Genomic DNA, 18,521 nt, shown 5'->3' on the forward strand with positions numbered 1-18,521 from the left:
AGAGGAAATCCAGGAGTCTGTGATTCCAAAGTCTGGCTTCTTACCCATAAGGTGATGATTTTGTCCTCTTGGGATCTTCCCGGTATTCAGGGTAGTGATTTGAATAGAGTTTGAAGACCTGTGCAGGTCTTCGAGATGCAGGGGACTGTGCCCTGGCCTGTCCAGGGCAAGTGAATCTGTTTGCTTCAAGTATGAGGTGAAATGAGGCAAGTGTGAAGCCTTTGTGTGTTGAACAAAGGATTTTAAAAGACTATGAGAGTGATAAAATAGTCCATCCGTATTTGGGTGTCTTTGAGGGAATATTCTGTCTGTGGCACTCAGCCTTATCATAAAGATCAAAACCTCTGGCTTCACTAAGCATGGGTGCTTTGCTCCCAAGATGTTCTCCATGCTGCTGGGGGCACCCATTTTGTGGGTGCAGGTTAAGCCTTGATTCTCAGTGTTCTGCTCTTCCCAGGAATTGCTAGATGATGCTGATAGTGATTTTGGCTTTCCCAGATCCCAGCTACCCTGAGAGGGCCAGCTAACCTAGTGAGGCTGGTGCAGGTGGTGGCAGGTCCTAAAAGAGGAAAGGGTTCATCTAATGCGAACAAGTTGTCAACCTGTCATGAGGTTCTAGAATTACTCCTCACATTCTGGGCTCAGATCCTTGTCCCTTCCTGGCTGAAGGATTTGGGACAGTATTTATTCTCTCCTAACCTCATGGTTTTCATCTGTAAAATGGAGATGAGATAGAGCATAGACACTGCATTTATGTGGGTCTGATGGGAGAAGTAATGAGACCGTGCATGCAAAGTCCTCATCACAGAGCTCAGGGCACAGATCACTTAGGCTACGATTTTCTGAAGCTGGTTTTCATAAGAGCTAATATCTACTGAACTCTGGCTGTGTGCCAGGCATTGTCATAGGTGTCCATTTATTTTTGTCCTTAATAATTTTCATGACAGCCTTAGAGGCAGGCACTGTCCGTCATGCCTTTAGTAAATGAGGAAACCGAGGCACAGGAGGTTAAGTAATTTGTCGCAAGTCATTTACCCTATGAACCCAAGGACCGGCCCTGGGGCGTCAGCTCCTAACCACTGGGTTTTCCTGCCTTCTCCAGAACTGGGAAAGGACTAATCTTGTTAGGCTGTCAGTCCTTTCACATTTTCCTTCTGGAAGTCAGCCGCTATTCTGGTTTTCACCCTGCTTTCCCTCTAGGAAATGTATACATCCCTGACATGTTTTATTTTAATCTTTAAAAAGTTTTGTATTTTTAAAGCATTGTAGGTTCATTGCAAAAAATCAAATAGTGTAGATAAAAAAAGGAAGGAAAAAATCACCTGATATCTCACTATCAGAAAGAGCCACTATGCACCAATGGTTTAGTGAAGTGCATTCTAGGCACTCTGCTGTGCAACATTTGCAGTCATAGCAGGCACATTGTATCCATGCGGATTTGTAGGAAGCCTTTTTTTTTTTTTCAGTAAACAACATGGAGAAATTTCCACATTATGGCACATAGATTCGCGCCATCATTTAAGTAGGCTAATAGCACTCTGTTGTCTAGTTACAGCATGATCTATTCAAATAATATCCTTTTGTGGATATTTAGGTTGTTTCTAAATATTTGATATTATTAATAATCCTATAAATAACATTTTTCTCTCTGTGAACTTTGGAGCACTTGTCTATTTTCTTGGAATAAATTTGTGAAAGAAGAGTTCGTGGATTAAAGGCATTTTACATTTCATTGATATTACCTCTTTTCTTTCCAGAAAGTTCTACCAGTGGGCAGCCCTACTGTTGGCTTCACGAGAAAGCCTTTTCACCAGAGCCTCTTTGTCACTGTTTGGTCAGTTTCTGATGATGTTTTTCCTCATTACTAATTAAATGGGAGAGAAATTGTATCTCATTCTCACTATGCTACTTATTCAAGATTGGGCGTTTTCTATGTGCGTATTTGTTTTTTTTTTTTTTTTTATTTTAATTGGAGGCTTATTTATTTTATACTACATTTCGTACAGGAAAAGAATGAAAAACTGAAAGTGACAATGTGAACAATTAAGCTTTCACAAGAGTGAAAACTCTTGTGTCCTAGACATGACCTAGGAAGCTTAGCAAATATAAACATTTCCACCTTTAAAAAACTGCATATTTACATTGGAGAAGGGAATGGCAACCTCTCCAATATTCTTGCCTGGAAAATCCCATGGACAGAGAGGCCTGGCAGGCTGCAGTCCACAGGGTCGCGCAGAGTTGGACACGACTTAGCATCTTTTGCCCGCCATGCGCACCATGACCCCTGCACAGACGTGTCCCAAGGAGGATAGCTGGCTAAAGGGAAAGGCCTCCGTAGCCCTCAGGTCTCAGGCTCCTAGCTCACCCTTAATTGATAGGGAGTTGCCTGGGCTTTGGCAGTTAGGGTTTACTGGATATCCTGGCCAAGGTCCAGAATTGTTCCCTAAGGTGGCTGGGGGTCATTGCAGACCTTTTCAATGCTTCATTCTCTCTTCTCTTGATTATTGACTTACTGACACAAACCATATCAGATGTTCCTATGAAATTGGTGTCAGTAAGTACAGAGACACTTAGTCCTATCTCCGTAGATCTTCAATTTTAGACTTTCTCTGAAAAAGACTCCCGGGTCTCTTCTCTGGCATGTATTTAGGCTAGACAGTGAAGGCTTAGGTGCATAAGTTTCATTCTGATTGATTTTGACTAGAATCTTCTGCTTTCTGACTGTTGATCTGAAATAAGTGATTGGCCTTCATGACACCGCATAGAGTGGTTGTGAGGATTACCTGAGATAATTCATATAAAATGATCAGTTGTTAGCTTTTAACACATAAACCAACTGGAGACTCTGATATCATATAATTAATGTGGGCCCATCCACTTTCTTGTGGGAGAGTAAGCTGTAGGTGAATTTATAAGAGAGAATACACAAGGATGGCATTCCCAGGAATTCTGTCCATCTCTCTGTACCAAGTTTATATTTCATATGTCTCCCTGTACAGTTACTATCTGATGACATTCAGTCTCCTCAATTAGACTACAAAGGAAAGTGGTCACAGTCCGCTTGAACTCCTACCACCAGCTTGACAGAGAACAAGTGCTAGGTAAATTCTTGTCAAAGGAATGAATATAACCCCATATTGCTTTCATTTGCCTTAGCTTCGGGTAGTTTTGTAGTTAGTACAGGTGGTGCTAGTGGTAAAGAACCCACCTGCCAATGCAGAAGACATAAGAACTGCGGGTTTGATCCCTGGGTGGGGAAGATCTCCTGGAGGAGAGCATGGCAACCCACTTCAGTTTTCTTGCTTGGAGAATCCCATGGACAGAGGAGCCTGGAGGGCTACAGTCCGTAGTCTTGCATAGAGTCAGACATGGCTGAAGTGACTTAGCATGCACGTGTGGAATAAATATTTGTGTAACTAATTAAGAGCAAATGAATTAACTTGCTTCCTTTTTCTTTTCAATGATATATTATCAATGATATATTTTCAATAGTTTTCTGTGATGAATAAACTATGTCCCTTAGTAGATTATGCTTGCTCTGTCTATGACTCACTTTCAATTCGGTTAAACTTTATTGACAATCTGTTATGATCTTGACACTATGATAAACACTGTGGAGATTATAAAGAAGAATAAGACCTAAGCCCTATCATAGCACTAAGAAGGGACCTGATAATGCCGTGTTATGTGGAATCAGTCCCTGGGAAGTGGTACAGACGGGGTTGACTCGAGGAGGACACTTGATTCATTTCGTGTACTCAAATGCTGCTGTATCAGGGTGCTCCGAAGGTGCTTTATGTTTCAAATGGGGTTTGGACTTTGTCCTTTTCTCCAGGAGTCAGCAGGTTGGTTTTTTTTTTCCATAAAAGGCCAGATAGTAAATCTTTTTAGCTTCACCAGCCATAAGCTTTCTGCTGCAACTATTCAAACTCTGCCATTGTGGCAAGAAAGCAGTTGTAGGCAATATGTCAACAAATGGCTGTGTCTGTATTCCTGTAAAACTTAAATGTACAAGATAGGCAATGGAACAGATTTGGCCTAAGGAGTAGGGTACAGTTGGCCACCCCTGGCTTTAGGCAGTGCGGAGTCATTGGTGGGTTTGAGCAAGGGCACTTGATTATGTTTCTGTTTTTCAGAGAAAGCTCCAGTTTGCCTACATGCTGCCATTTCCTTTCTCCTTCTGTATTCAGAATCAGTAATAATAATTCTTACTGTTTATACCACACTTTACAACTCACAAAGCATTTTCAAATCCCACGTAATCCCTCCTTACACTGTTCAAAAGCATTGCCCCTGTTTCCAAGAGGAGGAATCAGACCTGGAAGAGTTAGATGGCTTGTCCTAAGTCACAGGGGTGGGACTGGAACCCACTCTAATGGAGACCTCGTGAACCCACCACCACCGCCACACACACACCCACACACACACACACACACTCCATTTAGCCAGCCGGCTGTCTAACCATTTTATGTATTGGTCGTGTTTCCTCAGCTGGAGGATGCATCCTTAAAGGGTCTTACACTCCCTTTACATCCTCCAGTGTAGGAGAAACAGGGCTGAGTTTGTGGGATCTGATCTCTCACCTCTGGGTCTTGTGGTTCTTCCCATCAAAGTTTCCATTCCCTTCCATCTGTATCCAGTTAGCTGCTTGGCAAATCTGTTGGCAAGCATTACTGCATACCTATCTGAAATAAGAGTTAATGTTTGTGATCCAAGCCTTTGCTTGTCTTTCCAATTTGAAAATTGCCTCACCAGCTTTCTCCAAAAGGAAAAGAGGGCAGTAAATACTTAGGGTCTGTCTTATTCTACACTTACCCTCAAATGGATAAGAAGTCGACGGAAACTGTCTTTTACCATCTGGAATGACTAAGCATAGGAGTACTTGGAGGCAGAATTAGGCACTGAAGGACCAGTTTGAGGCCTCATATATCTGGACTCTAAAGAGATAGTAGATCTGTGGTGATCATGGAATCCTTTTCTCACTTCTCATTGTGCCCTGTCTGACCTTTTCTCACAATTTCTACTATTTAGGCCAGGTCTCCATCATCTCCCATCTGTGCCACCAAAAGAGAGGTCTCCATACGTGCCTCCTTTACCATCCATTTTCTGCAGAGCAGCTAGAGCCATTTTTATAAAATTTAATCAGGTCACATCAGGCCCTTCTTTGAAACGCTCCAAAGGTAGCCTACTGAATTTAAATTAAATCTCAAATCTTTACAGAATCTGCTAGAACCTGCATTGTCTTGCCGTGTCTGCCTTCCTGACCTTCTCCTCTCAGACCACTTTTCTCCTTGCTGGCCCTGGATATGCCACATTCATTCTTATTATCTGACCTTTGCCCTGGCCGTCTCCTTTGTCTGGGCCCCTCTTCCCCAGGTCTCTCTGAGGCTGGCCTCTCTGCCCATCAAGCCTCAGGTCCAATGGTGTGTTCTCCTGGAGGCCTCCCCTCACCTCCTCTCCATCCTCCATGTCCCTCTGTGCAGCTGTCCCCTATTCTATTAATGTGATTATTTGTTGAGTGTCTCTGTCCCTTTTATTGAGGAACCTCAATAAATATTTTTTGAATGAATGAGTAAATGAATTCTTAGAGTCATACAACCTTAGAAATAGCGCAGAAAACTTTACAATTTGACACTTTGAGGAGCATCTCATTCAGTGGTTTTCAAATCTCTAGCCCTGGAATCAGATTTCCAAATCCAAGCTGGAACCCAATCCCAACATCTAAAACAGAATAAAGTCACACTATTCTAGACAAATGTGGGATGCAGTGCTCCCCCAGTTACTCTGAGCCATGCCCTGGAACCCTGGGGTTCCAAGTAAGCCCAGTTTGAAAACCACTGAGATAAACTCTTTCATTGTACAGATGGGGAAACTTAGGCTCTGAGCAGTTCTCGTCTCCCTGTAAAGTCCTTGAGAATGCAGAGTCACTGGTTTGTATCCCGGGCCCCAGAAAGGTCCCTGGCACAGAGCAGGAGCCCAGGGAAGGTCTGTTGAGCTGTTGAGGCACCACTGAACAGCTGAAGGCAGTTGTGGAACTGATGCCGTGCTGAAGGCAGAAGCGGACCAGGATGCCAGGGCTTCGGCCTTTGTTCTCCAGGGCAGCAGTGAGATGGAGGGATGGCGTCTGGTTCAGCATTTGGCACCTCGTTTAGAACAGACCTAGTGGAAGAGATCAGCTTCCTGCTCCCCTTCTGCTACTCCAGCCCACAGACTGCATTTGTCAAAGGAAGCAGGGAAGTTAAGGTTGCCGTCTTTGTTGCTGTTGTTTAGTCCCTAAGTCGTGTCTGACTCTTTTGTGGCCCCATGGACTGTAGCGCACCAGGCTCCTCTGTCCATGAGATATTCCCAATAACACTGGAGTGGGTTGCCATTTCCTTCTCCAGGGGATCTTCCTGACCCGGGGATCAAACCCATGCCTCTTGCATTAGCAGGTAGATTCTTTACCACTGAACCATCAGTGAAGCCCAGAGTTGCCATCTACCACTTCCTTATTCTTATTCTGTTTCTTCTCGCTTCTCTTCCTTTTTTGTATGGTAAAATGTTTCAGGCATGCAGAACAGCACAGAGGAGAGTATAGTCAACACAGCAATCACCGTTAACCCCCAGCCTAGCTTCAGAAAGAAAACGCTACAAATCCAGCGAAGCCTTCCTCCTTGGTTCCCTCTCCTCTCTCCTTTCAGTTCCCTCTCTGTCTTCACCCTTGTCCTTCATTTCTGTTTTCTCCTGCACGTCTCCTCCTCCAGCTCCCTCTCCATCCCTTCCCCAGCTCTCTTGCACTGTCTGTATTACACTCTTCTTCCTCATCCTTGTCCCCTTCTCCTTTTCTTTTCTTTCTCTCCAGTCCCTTCTCATTCTCCCTCGCATCTTTAAGAAGAGCTTGTGGGTCAGTGATTCATTCCTTTGGCTGTTTAGTGTCAAGGATGATAACTCAGTATCTCTTGGAGTTGCCTCTCTTGCAAACTTTAGGGTACCTGCCCTGCAGGTCGACAGATCTCTGGTCCACACATTCTCCAGCTAGAGGCACTGGCTGCTTCTGCTGGTACATCTGGAAGGTCACCTCCAGGTTACTGTCTCCAGGGTAGAAGTTTTGCTAGCTTCAGATGCAATTGTCAGTCACTTCTTCCAGCTTCTTCTCATAAAGGAGAGAGTGATACACATATTTACAGTTTTATCAGCGTTTTGACTTTTTTCCAGAAAGCTTTCCTGATCGAGTCTCTCACTGCATTTCTATTTCACTACATCACTGGGGACATTTTCTTACCATTTTTAAGGTTATGCTCTTTGGACTTTTAAAGAATTTGATGTACTCTTCCTGGGGCTGGACACTGGGGAGCTGCCTGCACAGACATGCAGAAGAATCTTTAGCGTTTTGTATTTGTCACCAGAGGAGTAACTTCGTGTCAGATGGAAGTGCAGGCACAGGGTTGAGTGGTTATGTCTCAATCCTCTTCTCCATCTGCTCAAGTCCAGGAAAGTCAGCAAGAAGCTGGGCAATGATGATTTGCATTCTTTAAATAGATTCATTTGTGGAGTAAGGGGTTGGCTTAGGCCGAATCTAGGTTCTTTTTCACTGTGGACCCGTCCCTACTTCCTGTTTCAGATGGGGTGGGGTGGGGGTCAGTTACAGCCAGAGAAGGCGGGAAGCGCCTTCCCTGTGTCAGCAACACCTTCTTTGGTTTTGTGGCACCCGCCGCCTTCTTAATCAGTCTGAGCTTGCAGTTGGTAATCTCATTCTGTCAATTGTCTGATGCTGTTATGAATAAAACAGTCAAAGTCTTCCCATTCAAAAGAGACCTATATTCCCGTGTAAACCAGCCAAATGCATTTGGCTGATTAAAATTCTAGTATTAATACTAGAAATAAGAATGATGCCAACAACCTTTGGCCTTGAATAGAAATGCTAAAGTTTTCAAAGGGTTTCCAGATATACGGGTCCATTTTGGCCTCACACCAAGTACTGGCAAGACCAGGCAGTATCCCTCCCATTCTGCAAATGAGGAAACTGGAAGGGAGGGGAGAGGTTTACCAAGAGTGTGGTCTGGTATGGCCAAAGGGACCTGAAACTTTGGGGACCAGGGAGCGTCCCGTGGGGCTAGAGGAAGTCCAGCGCCCACCAAAGGCACTTCAGGCGAAGACCAGCTGATGTGGCTGACAGCATGGACTCGCGGATGCCCACTCCCCAACACACACACACACACAACAGACAGTTGTCAGGCCCCAGACTCCGCAGCGCTCCACCCTCCCCGGTACCGCAACGCCTTGGCAGGCAGCTGCAGTGAAGGCTTTCTGGCTTCTGGATCCCTGCCTGCACTGCAGAATTTTCACAAGGAGAAGGGAAGGGGGGAAGTTTATGGTCTGATCTATTCGCAGATGAACCGAGAACGCGGGGGCAGCCAGCAGTGTGCCGAGGCGCAAGATTCCTGTGCTGTTAAAGAGTCCAGCCCTCAATTCCCAGCCGAGCAAAAGGTGCTCAAATCAGCAGCTGCCACTGCTCTCATTGTTACTATGACTACCATGATGCATTGGGTCCCCACCTGCACAGACAGAGGTCAGAGGACAAAATCCCAGGGTGTGAGGGTCCCTGCTGGGAGCTGCGGCAAATCTCAAGCGACACTAAGGAATACAGTCAAGTAAAAACAGTAAACTTGAAGAGAATATGCTACCAGACGTCTCCCCTGGTTTGGGTATTCTCTGTGAGGCTGGGGACGTCTCCACGGCTTTTTGTTGTTCACTTCCTCCTCACTGACTGCCTCAGACCGTTGCTGGTATCAGTGTCCCTGTCTGACCCTCCCATACCGTCCCTGCCAGTGCTAGTTCTGATACCCCATCTACCTCCCGTGCACATCACAGACCAGCGAGGACACCTTTCATTGCCTCTCACTTGGTGGACCCACGATGTTGGCCTGATGACAAGGATGCTCTGTGACTTACTGATAATTGGTCAAATCACAAAGGATAAAATGTTGCATTTACATATCTTCCCTTCTCCTCTTTCTTTCTCCTTTCCTTCTCTGCCTTCCTCTTCCTCCTCCTTCTCTCCCTTCCTTCTTGCAAGGGGAAGGGCATGTGAACAGAGAGAACCAGGCAGTCACCCAGTCAGCACCAGCCCAGGCTTCCTCCCTACCCCTAAGGGCAGGAGACAGAGAAAAGCACCGAGCTGGGCAGACCACTTTCCCCAGGCCCGGGGGTGCTCGCCCTTAGTCACCTGCAGTCCCCGGAATCTCCAAGCCTGCCCCACCCAGAGAGAAGCAGCTTGAATTCACTTATCCCATCCTGCTTAGAGCTTCCCAGAACCCCATGTGTGCCCCAGACTCCAGCCACTAGGGCTCCCGCCCTCTCCCCATGTCCCCACGTATAACACAGGCCGCAGGAGTGAGGTGGCATTCCATCTCCTGGGACTGAATACAGATAGTTATTTAGTGAGACCTTTTTCATAATGAAGTATTCACAACCTATTCGCAAATAACCCATAGTTATTCGCAACAACCTATACTTGTTGAATGACCTAGAGTAAGTCACATGATCTCTTTGAGCCCAATTTCCTCATTTTAGCGTGAAAAGAATATTTGGCTTACGTAATGAAGTGTTTGGCACGTAATAGGGATAGAAAGAATCAGCCGGCAGACCTCTTGGCTCCCTTCCTGCCTCCTTTCCCATTTTCTGGGCTGAACATTGTCCAGGGATGGCCCCACTTCCATCCCCTGCCCTTGTCTTGCTTGAACAGAGACCTTTATACAAATGACATGATCTGAAGCCAGGCCCGGGCCACCCTGCACCATCCACACTGGTCCTGTGTTGAGCCTGGCTTGCTGGAGAAGCACCCAGAGCACAGGGACGGGAAGAGGGAGCCAGAAACACAGCTGTGTTTGGGAGCGGATGAGGACGGCGGCTCCCCAGAGCTCACCTGGAGAGGCTCTAGGGTGAGATCCACAGCCTCACAGGGCAGAGCTGCTGCGGATGACTCTCCTCATCTGAAATACCAGATGTGAGTCTTTTTAGAGTGGTCTGATCATTTAGATAGTATAGCATGGTGGACAAGGGCATACATTTTGAAAATGGACTGCCTCAGTTTTAATGCTGGCTCTGCCATTTTCTGAATCTATGACTTAGGGTAAATTATTTAACCTCTCTGTGCTTTGGTTTCTCCGTCTGTAATACATGGCTAATAACATTACTTCATAAGTTCGCTGTAAAGTTTAAATGAAATCATACTTGTACAGCATTCAGGAAAGTTACCCATCAGGCCATAAGCACTTAATCCATTTGGCTCCTGTTATCATTCCTAGCATTAGTACCTTCAGCATCATCACCACCATCATTATTATCAAGGTGTGAGAAACAACGAAGATTTCCATCACTCACCAGTCATGCTGCTCAAACGCCCATCTATCAAAACAGGTGTATTTAATCTATCAAACGTATGTATTCCTCTCCTACCTACTGTGCCTGTGGTTGTGAGAACTGACTGATATAGAAGTGAATGCTTGTGACAGTTTACCATAAAAAGCGGGTATTATAAAACCAAAAGCAATAGTAACTAACAGAAGATAGGAGGCCAAAGATAGGAAAGAGGAGGAAAACTGAGCACTAACTTTAGTGTGAATTTCCCAGTAAACCATGGCCAAAAGGGACACCCCATGCAACGTGTCGTTATCATTACTTAGTACATAAAATATGTCATCTCATTACAAGTCGTGGCCTTGTTCATAGTCTTGAGCTCTAAGAAAAATCTACCATAAGAATATTCACTGTAAATATTTTTCAAATCTAAGGTTTCAGGTCTAACCTCTAGGAGAAAAGATAATTCTGATGTGATTTGGGAAATATCACAATAAAACTGGTTGAAGAGATGTGAGTTCTTTAACCCAGATAAGAGAAATGGTGTGTGTGGAAGGGGGGCCGAAGGAAACGGGGGACATGATGTTCCATTGAAGACCACTACCACATCAAGTGGGGGGATAACATATTTCTGTGATGTTTCTGAAAAAAGAATCAGAACTCCTTGGTGGCATGCCTCAAGGATGCAAACTGAGTTTCAGCTAAAGACAAAAATCCCTCCAAGCTCAGGTGATGCCACCATGCAGCGCACCAGCAGTGAGGTCACGAGTTCCCTGCCCTGCAAACGTTTGTCTGGGTGACCCACTTTCAGGTCCGTGTGCGGGAGCCCACGGCTCTGTCAGGGGGCATAGAGATGACTCCTGCACTCCAGGCCACTTTCGTATTTTCCAGGTCTACATAATATAGGGGCAGATACTCCAAAGACGAGATGAGCTTTTTCTCCTTTGCATATAGATAAGTAGCTAAAACAAAACCCGTTTCCTACAATGCTGCTATCTTAGAAATCCAGGAGCAGGCTGGCTAGAGCAGCCAAATCACTTTGAAATTATTACTTAAGATAAAGACTATTAGGAAATCACTTGGCCAAGCAAATGTCAGCAGGTTTGGGGAACAGTCCCCTTGTCAGAAAGGACAGCGTCACTTGCCACCAGCCTCCTCTGTGTGTCCCATCTGCCGCCAGCATGAGCAAATGCACATCCCTGGGGTTCCCATAGCCCCAGCCCCACTTTCCTCCATCCGGGCATTCATCAGTGGGGCTGCCACCATCTCCTTCCTCACTGGGGCTCCTTTGGGGTCCATATCCTGCTTAACATGCATGACCAGTACCTCTGCAGTGCCCAGCACATAGTCAATAGCTGTAGCATATGGTTAGATGTATAGGCTCTGAAGCCTGACAGCCTGGGTTTGAATTCCACCCTATCATTTATTAGTTATGAGCTTTCTGAGCCTCAGTTTCCTTATCTGTAGCATGTAGAGTACCCTCTGTGTGCTTGTGTGCACATGTGCACACAATTGTGTATGTTGAATGAGATAATAGAAGTTCACCTTTTGGCATAGTGTTGGTCTTATCTATTGTATCAGAAGTCAGCAAACTATTTCCATCAAGGGTCAGATAGCAAATATCTGCATCTCTGGAGGTCTCTATTACAACTATTTAACTCTGCCATTGCAGCATGAAAGTACCTGTAGATAATACATAAATGAATGAGCCTGTATTCCAATAAAACCCTATTTACACAAACAGGGAGTGACTGAGATGTAGGCCATGGTTTGCCCATCCCTGTGATTATAGGAAGCAGTAAGTGAGATGATCAGATGGAAAACTTAAGCAAGCACAGGGCTACAGGAGAGAAACCCAGTGGTATTATAGTGATTTCAACAATAGTGCCCAGTGGTTAAGTCGGAAAGATCTGAGTTTAAAATCTCGTTTGGGTGAATGGTGTATGATCCATGTACCTTGGTTTCCAATTATATAAAGTGCAACATTGTAAGTAAAAGGGACCTACCTGAAATGACTAATGTGTAGATGAACAGAGATGATAAGACAGGGTGCCAGGCATTTAATACGATGTCAGTAAGTGTTAGTGATGAGGATGATGATGCCAAAATGACTGCCATACTGAACTAAAGGAAACTGAACATCCTCCCCAGCACTGAGGACGCCCTCACAGAATGGCTCGTTAGGTAGAACAAGGGCTTCTGATGTGGAGAGTGGCCGATACCCTGCCTTGAGGCTTCTATTTCTTTATCAGTGAATGGAGCCAGTATTCCTGGCTTTCTCCCTGCAGAGACAGGTAGAATAAGACCATGGTGGGAGAGCCCACGTACCATCTACTTAGAAATATGATGCTAAGTCAGCACCAAAATCAATGGCCACAAATCCCAGTGTGTGTCAGAAATGAGCCAGTCTTGCCCTCCTCGAGTGGGTCTGTGGATAGCTAGAGGGGCCAAAAGATCAGTAATGGAGAATATGAATTTTTGTTTTGCGCTGTGCATAGCTATTTGGAGACCTGAGTTTGGAGCAGTCTGAGAAGGCCTTTGACATTAAATTGCTTTCGTTTGAGATTAGCGTCCTGGTAAGCATCTCTCCGCATATCACATTTTGTTCAGGGAAGATGTTGCTGTCAAAGGGGAGGCTCACTGTGCCCCTCTCTATTCCTTACTGACACATAAAGACTTCCTAAGCAGTGAATCTCCCCTGTGTTCATGCTGTGCTTTTTTTAAAAAACTTCAGAAGTTTGTCTTACTTTCTTTGTCTCAGATTTCCCAGAAAAAATATTCTGGACTGCTACAACCCTAATTAATGTTATCAGATCTCTGCCTTAATCATATACTAATTGGTTTTGATTTTCAATTATGTCATTTCTTTCCATTAAAATGATGGAATTTTCCCTAAAGATCTTATCTTTTCCCCCCAAGACTAGAAGCCACAAACTCTCTTTTCCTTTTCTTTCTTCCTTCCTTATTTCCTTCTCTTCCTTTTATCAAACATCTGCTATGTGCCAAATACTGTGTGGAACATTAGGAGTACCTTAATGTTCTCAGGTCTAAAGTATGAGGTGGGCAAGTTACAGACAGTATGATAAGAGGCCAGCTGTAAGCAGGGTCGGGGTACTGTGGAAATGAGGGGCTTCCCTCGTGGCTCAGACAGTAGAGAATCTGCTTGCAATGCAGGAGAGCCAGGCTCGATCCCTGGGTGCGGGAAGATCCCCTGGAGAAGGAAATGGGTACACACTTCAGTATTCCTGCCTGGAGAATTCCATGGACAGAGGAGCCTGGCAGGCTGCAGTCCATGGGGTCGCAAAGAGTCAGATACACCTGAGCAACTTTTACTTTCCACTGTGGAAATGTATCTTTGGAGTGCCTACCTGTTACTGGAGTGGGGAAATGCTTCCTGGCGGAGGGGACCCTTGAGCTTTTTGGATGAGTAGGAGTTCAAGCAGGTGAAGATGAAGGAAGCAACACACTAAAAATTATGTCTAGTCTAGACAGGGAAATAAACGATGTTCCCTCGACCTAAAACTTAGTTACTTGGCAGGACAAGGGCATGTGGCAATTGTCAGGAAGACTGGCTTGTAGGAGGTGGGGCATGAAGGACTTTGTAGCCCAAACAGATCTTCTGGAGCTACTGTTTCTTTGATTTGGCCGTAATTACGTCAAGAATGCCATCTTCTTTGTCCACTGCTACTAATTAGAAGCTTTAATTAACAGTTATGCACTCCTTTGATGAGTATGGTGATAAAGTAAGTTAATTATGACTTAATATGTAGAGTTTGCTACCCACTATCTTTCAATACATGAAGTCTATTGGGAGAGAAAAACTGAAAAAGATTATCTCCAGTTATCAAGATGCGCATAAAACCTGCTCTGGACTTTAATGTAAGGAAGTTGATAAAGACAAGAAAATAGTAGATTGGGAGTTCACCATGTGTCTGGCGCTGGGGGACCACCCGGGATAAACCTGCGATGGCAGACAGTCATGGTCCTGCCCATTTCAGAACTTAGCTCTGGGTAGGAAAGGTCAGTGTTAAGCAAACACACACACAAATAATTATAAGATGTGCTAAGTAATGTGAGAAAAGATGGAGTCCTCAGAGAGAATAACAGGGAGACCAAATTTACATTTGGGTTAGGGAAGTACTTTCTGAGACGGTGATGTTTGAGCTCAGGAGGAATGGGGGGAGTTGTCTAGGTGAGCAGATGGGTATGGAAGGGCAGTGTTTCGGGCAGAAGAATACTGTGTATACTGCCCCAGAGGCAAGGAGGTACTTGGCCTGTGTAATAGCTACAGAATGTCCTTCATGGCCAGAGCCCAGGGAGCAGGTCAAGGCTAGCCCTGAGGAGGTAGGCAGGAGCAGCACTGATGCTGAAGGTCGTGGTAAGTCTTTCAGTTGATTCTGAAAGCAGGAGTTTTAAACTGTGTGTGTGAGAGAGAGAAAGGGAGAAAGAAACATGAGAACATTAGTGTTTTAAAACAAATTTTCTGGTTTTTCTAAGAAAAAAATATTTATACAAGGACAAACTGATAGCTTCAAATCAGGATTTTCGAAAGACATTTGTAGGATTTTCTGAATCATTTCAGCCATGGGCTATGATGTAACCACCACGTGTGCATACATCTTTTGATAAGAAGAGTCACCCCCTTCTTCTGCGCCGTGGCAGTTTGCTGGGGGCAGTGACGTCTTCTCCTGCCTTCATGTTTAGGGCATGCGTGCTGGGCGGCATGCCATGCATCTAAGGCATCAGCCTTCAGGAGACAAGGATCACCCAGATGTGCAATCAATCAAGCCGTGTGGTTCTCCAGCTCTCATGCAGGGTTACTACAGCAGCCGTGATACAAATGGGAGTGGTTCTTGACCTTCAGGGATTATGCAATCCATCAGGGCAAACACCACAGAAACACTAAACCGACCAAGGGAAGTACAGGAGAGTCATGACAAGTTGGTCCAAGCCTGTGTTAGCTCCCCCACTATGGAGCTGATGAAGTGTTGAGACCAGCTCTCACAGGAGAGAAGAGGCATGCTCATAAATAGCATCACTGAGTGCCTACTGTGTGCCAAGTGTTCTCTTAAAGGCTGTGAATGCTATTTCATCTAATCCTCAAACTACACAGCAAACCCTATTTTAGGAAGCTGAGACAGAGAAGTGGAGTGACTTTGCTAAGCTCCCACGGCAGGAAGTAGCACAAAGGGGTTTGAAGCCAGAGACTTAACTCTCCAGAGCTCATGCTCTCAGCTTCTATGTGATGAAGTCAGGTAGAGTGGCTCCCTAGAGGGAGAGGCCATGGCCTGGGTTGAGAAAAGTAGGAAATACTGAGTCTCTACTGTTCTATAGGTTGCATGCTACTGAGGTTCTGTGGGGTGGGGTCATTTGGGAACAGAGAGTAGAGAACCTTCCTCCTGTTCACAGATTCCTTCCTCAAATGCTTCTCAAGCGTCTTTGGTCTGCTGGAACTGTGATGGGTACTGGGATGCAACAGTGAATTGAAATGTTCCCCCAGAGTTCATGGTATAGTGGGAGAGTCATAAAAGAAAATGCAGGTACTACTCTGGTGGCCCAGTGGTTAAAACTTTACCTTCCAATGCAGGGGGTATGGGTTTGATACCTCGTGGGGGAGCTAATATCTCACATGCCTCGTAGCCAAAATACCAGATATTGTACCAGATTCAATGAAGACTTTAAAAATGGTCCACATCAAGAAAAATCTTTTAAAAAAAAGGAAGTGTGGTGTGATAAGTACCCAGCATGAAGAAGCCACAGCTGTAGGAGTCCATGGGACTGGAGGCATCCCTGATATGCTTTTGTTGTGGCCTGAGTGTGAGGTACTGAGGGTAGGGGAGTCTCTTCATAGGGCTGGACATTAAGTATGAGTGTGGAAAATGAGTAGGACTTAGCCAGGTGAAGGGTTGGGGGTGGCAGCAGTGGGGCAACAAGGAAGGAAATCACTTCAGGAAATACTAGACAGGACGCCTTCCAACCGAAGAAATAAGACAGCAGGTTCTTCAGAGGAACTGGAGGGTAGAACGCACATAGGGAAGTCATGAGAACAGAGATAAGGCTATCAGGGAGTTCTGATCGCACCCTGAGGACTATGAGAGCCCGCCTGGGTTTGAGGGGAAGAGAAGGTATTAAGAAGAAGCTGTCTGGGGCAGTCTGATCCTTTGTGTGAGTCTTGGGTGACTGTGATGTGCTGATAGCATCTTCAGCAAGAGGCATGGTGATCTGGCTCCCAGGAAGTGGTTTGACTCTGAGGAGGGTTTTCCCTTGCATCTTCATAGAACCTGTCTCTCCTTTTCACACTGAGCTTGCCAAGTAGTTGAGGTGTGTTTTGTTTTTTAAAGAACTCCTTGCTCCCATCTGCCCATCTGTGAGGTTTCTAGCAGTGTGTACAAACACACCTTAAAGTCTCACTTCCGGGCAGCCTCTCCTCAGTGGGAGTGGTGAGGCAGGGAGGCAGGTGGGCAGGAGCAGGGTCTGTAGGAGGGGATGGGGTGAGGTCAGCAGGGGTCACGGGCCTTTAGGGTGCTGGTGACCCCAGAAACCCCCTTGCCTCACCCTTTTCAGTCACTTGGGGGCCTCCCAACTGATTCTTCCCCTTGTGAGGGCTCTTCAGTCAATTAAGAAAGCTCCCCATCATTTAAGGGGGTAGCAGTAGTCTGATACAGATGCTGGGTAGCCTCAGCTCACCAAGCATTAAGTATATTAACCACATTGGGATTTCCATCAGCAACATGTTATGGAGCTAATTTGTGGGTTTCTTAACCCCCAAACCGCTTCTAACGAGGATCTGTCTTCATGGGAGAAGGCCCGCACAGAGGATGGGGCAGCTTTGCTGTTATTTCCCAACCAAAGCGGTTCAATGTTAGGGAAGGAAGTGGCTTCTGGAACCAGAGAGACACTGTTTGATTCCAGCTGTGTCACCCTGAGCAAGTGACCGAACCTCTCTGAGCCTTGATTACTTATTTACAAAGCAGAGATACTAGTCATAACCCTCTCACAGTGCTGTGGTCAGAATCAAGTGAGGCTGTGCAGAGTGTTTGGTAAATGTGAGGAACCATTATTGTTATTATTTCCTGTGATGGCTTTAGGAAGGACTACAAATTCAGATATCTTCAGGGTAAATGAATGAAGCAGGCTGAGAAAAAGATCAGAAGAGAGAAAAATGACACAGTGTCAGCCTTCATTGTTAAATGATATCCAGGTCCTGCATTATTAGAGCCAAGGATTTTTTCAGAAGAAGCCAGAATTTAATGCTAAATATTCCAGTTTTTAATGGGTGATTACTAATTTAAAAATTTTAAATAATTGGAGGGGCAAACCAAATAATCTGAAAGTTGCCCCTTTGCAATCTCTGGGTTCTCCTTTCTGCAAGTTCTGACTTGAGACTGAGTCCTAAACATAAGTAGCTCCAGGTTGCCAGGCACCAAGTGTATTGAGAGCTCAATTCTGTCTCTGGCAGGTTGGAAGTAATGAAATGCCCCACTCCTTCCAGAATCATATGACTCACTGATCAGGTCCTGTGTTTGGGCTTATGTGATGTGTAGAATCAAACTAAAGTGGCGAGGTGCAGGCAGGGACTGGACAAATGTGCTGTATCCTGTGCTATGGCAGAGGGTCCTCAGGAGGTGACCAGCGCAACGGTGGCATCTACACCCAGGGGGTCCAGATCTCTCACGGGGGCCGTGCCCACCTCGGCTGTAACTCGGCTCTTCTGTCCTTTCCAGACTTGAATGAAATGAGAACACTTTGGGGAAACTATAGCAGTCAGGGAGTGCTTACTTTCTGACAAGAGGATAGCTAAACATTCATTTGCAGAGTCAAATTATTTTCCTAAAAGCAACTCCCTTGAACCTGACTGTATCTAAAATGTCTATTGTCTTCAGAAAGCCTCTATTCCATTTTACGCATAAGCATTTTCTTTTCTACTAGGTTTAACATCTCAGCAAGTGTTGGTTGAAGTAGATGGGATACTAATTGCTAGTGAATATGAAGATGTTTTTCTCACATGAAGAGTTACTAAGCAGGCTTGAATTTGACCTTCTTTTCCTTAATTAATTAATTCCTTCATTCAATAAATTGAATGTTTCCCACATACTAGGCCTTGTGGAAAGGGTGTTGGATAGTCAGAAAGTTCTGGGATCAGATAAAGGCTTTGTGGCTTGCTAAGACAGTGCCTCAGTTTT

General features: G+C 45.3%; 1 protein-coding gene across 2 annotated transcripts in view; it reads left to right on the plus strand.

Annotated features, from left to right (window-relative positions):
* Nucleotides 1–18,521, plus strand: part of DOCK2 (dedicator of cytokinesis 2) — a 458,739-nt gene that overhangs the window by 249,800 nt on the left and 190,418 nt on the right. The gene's annotated exons all lie outside the window — the stretch shown is intronic.

This window comes from Bos javanicus, chromosome 20, assembly GCF_032452875.1.
Source record: "Bos javanicus breed banteng chromosome 20, ARS-OSU_banteng_1.0, whole genome shotgun sequence".
Lineage (NCBI taxonomy): Eukaryota > Metazoa > Chordata > Mammalia > Artiodactyla > Bovidae > Bos > Bos javanicus.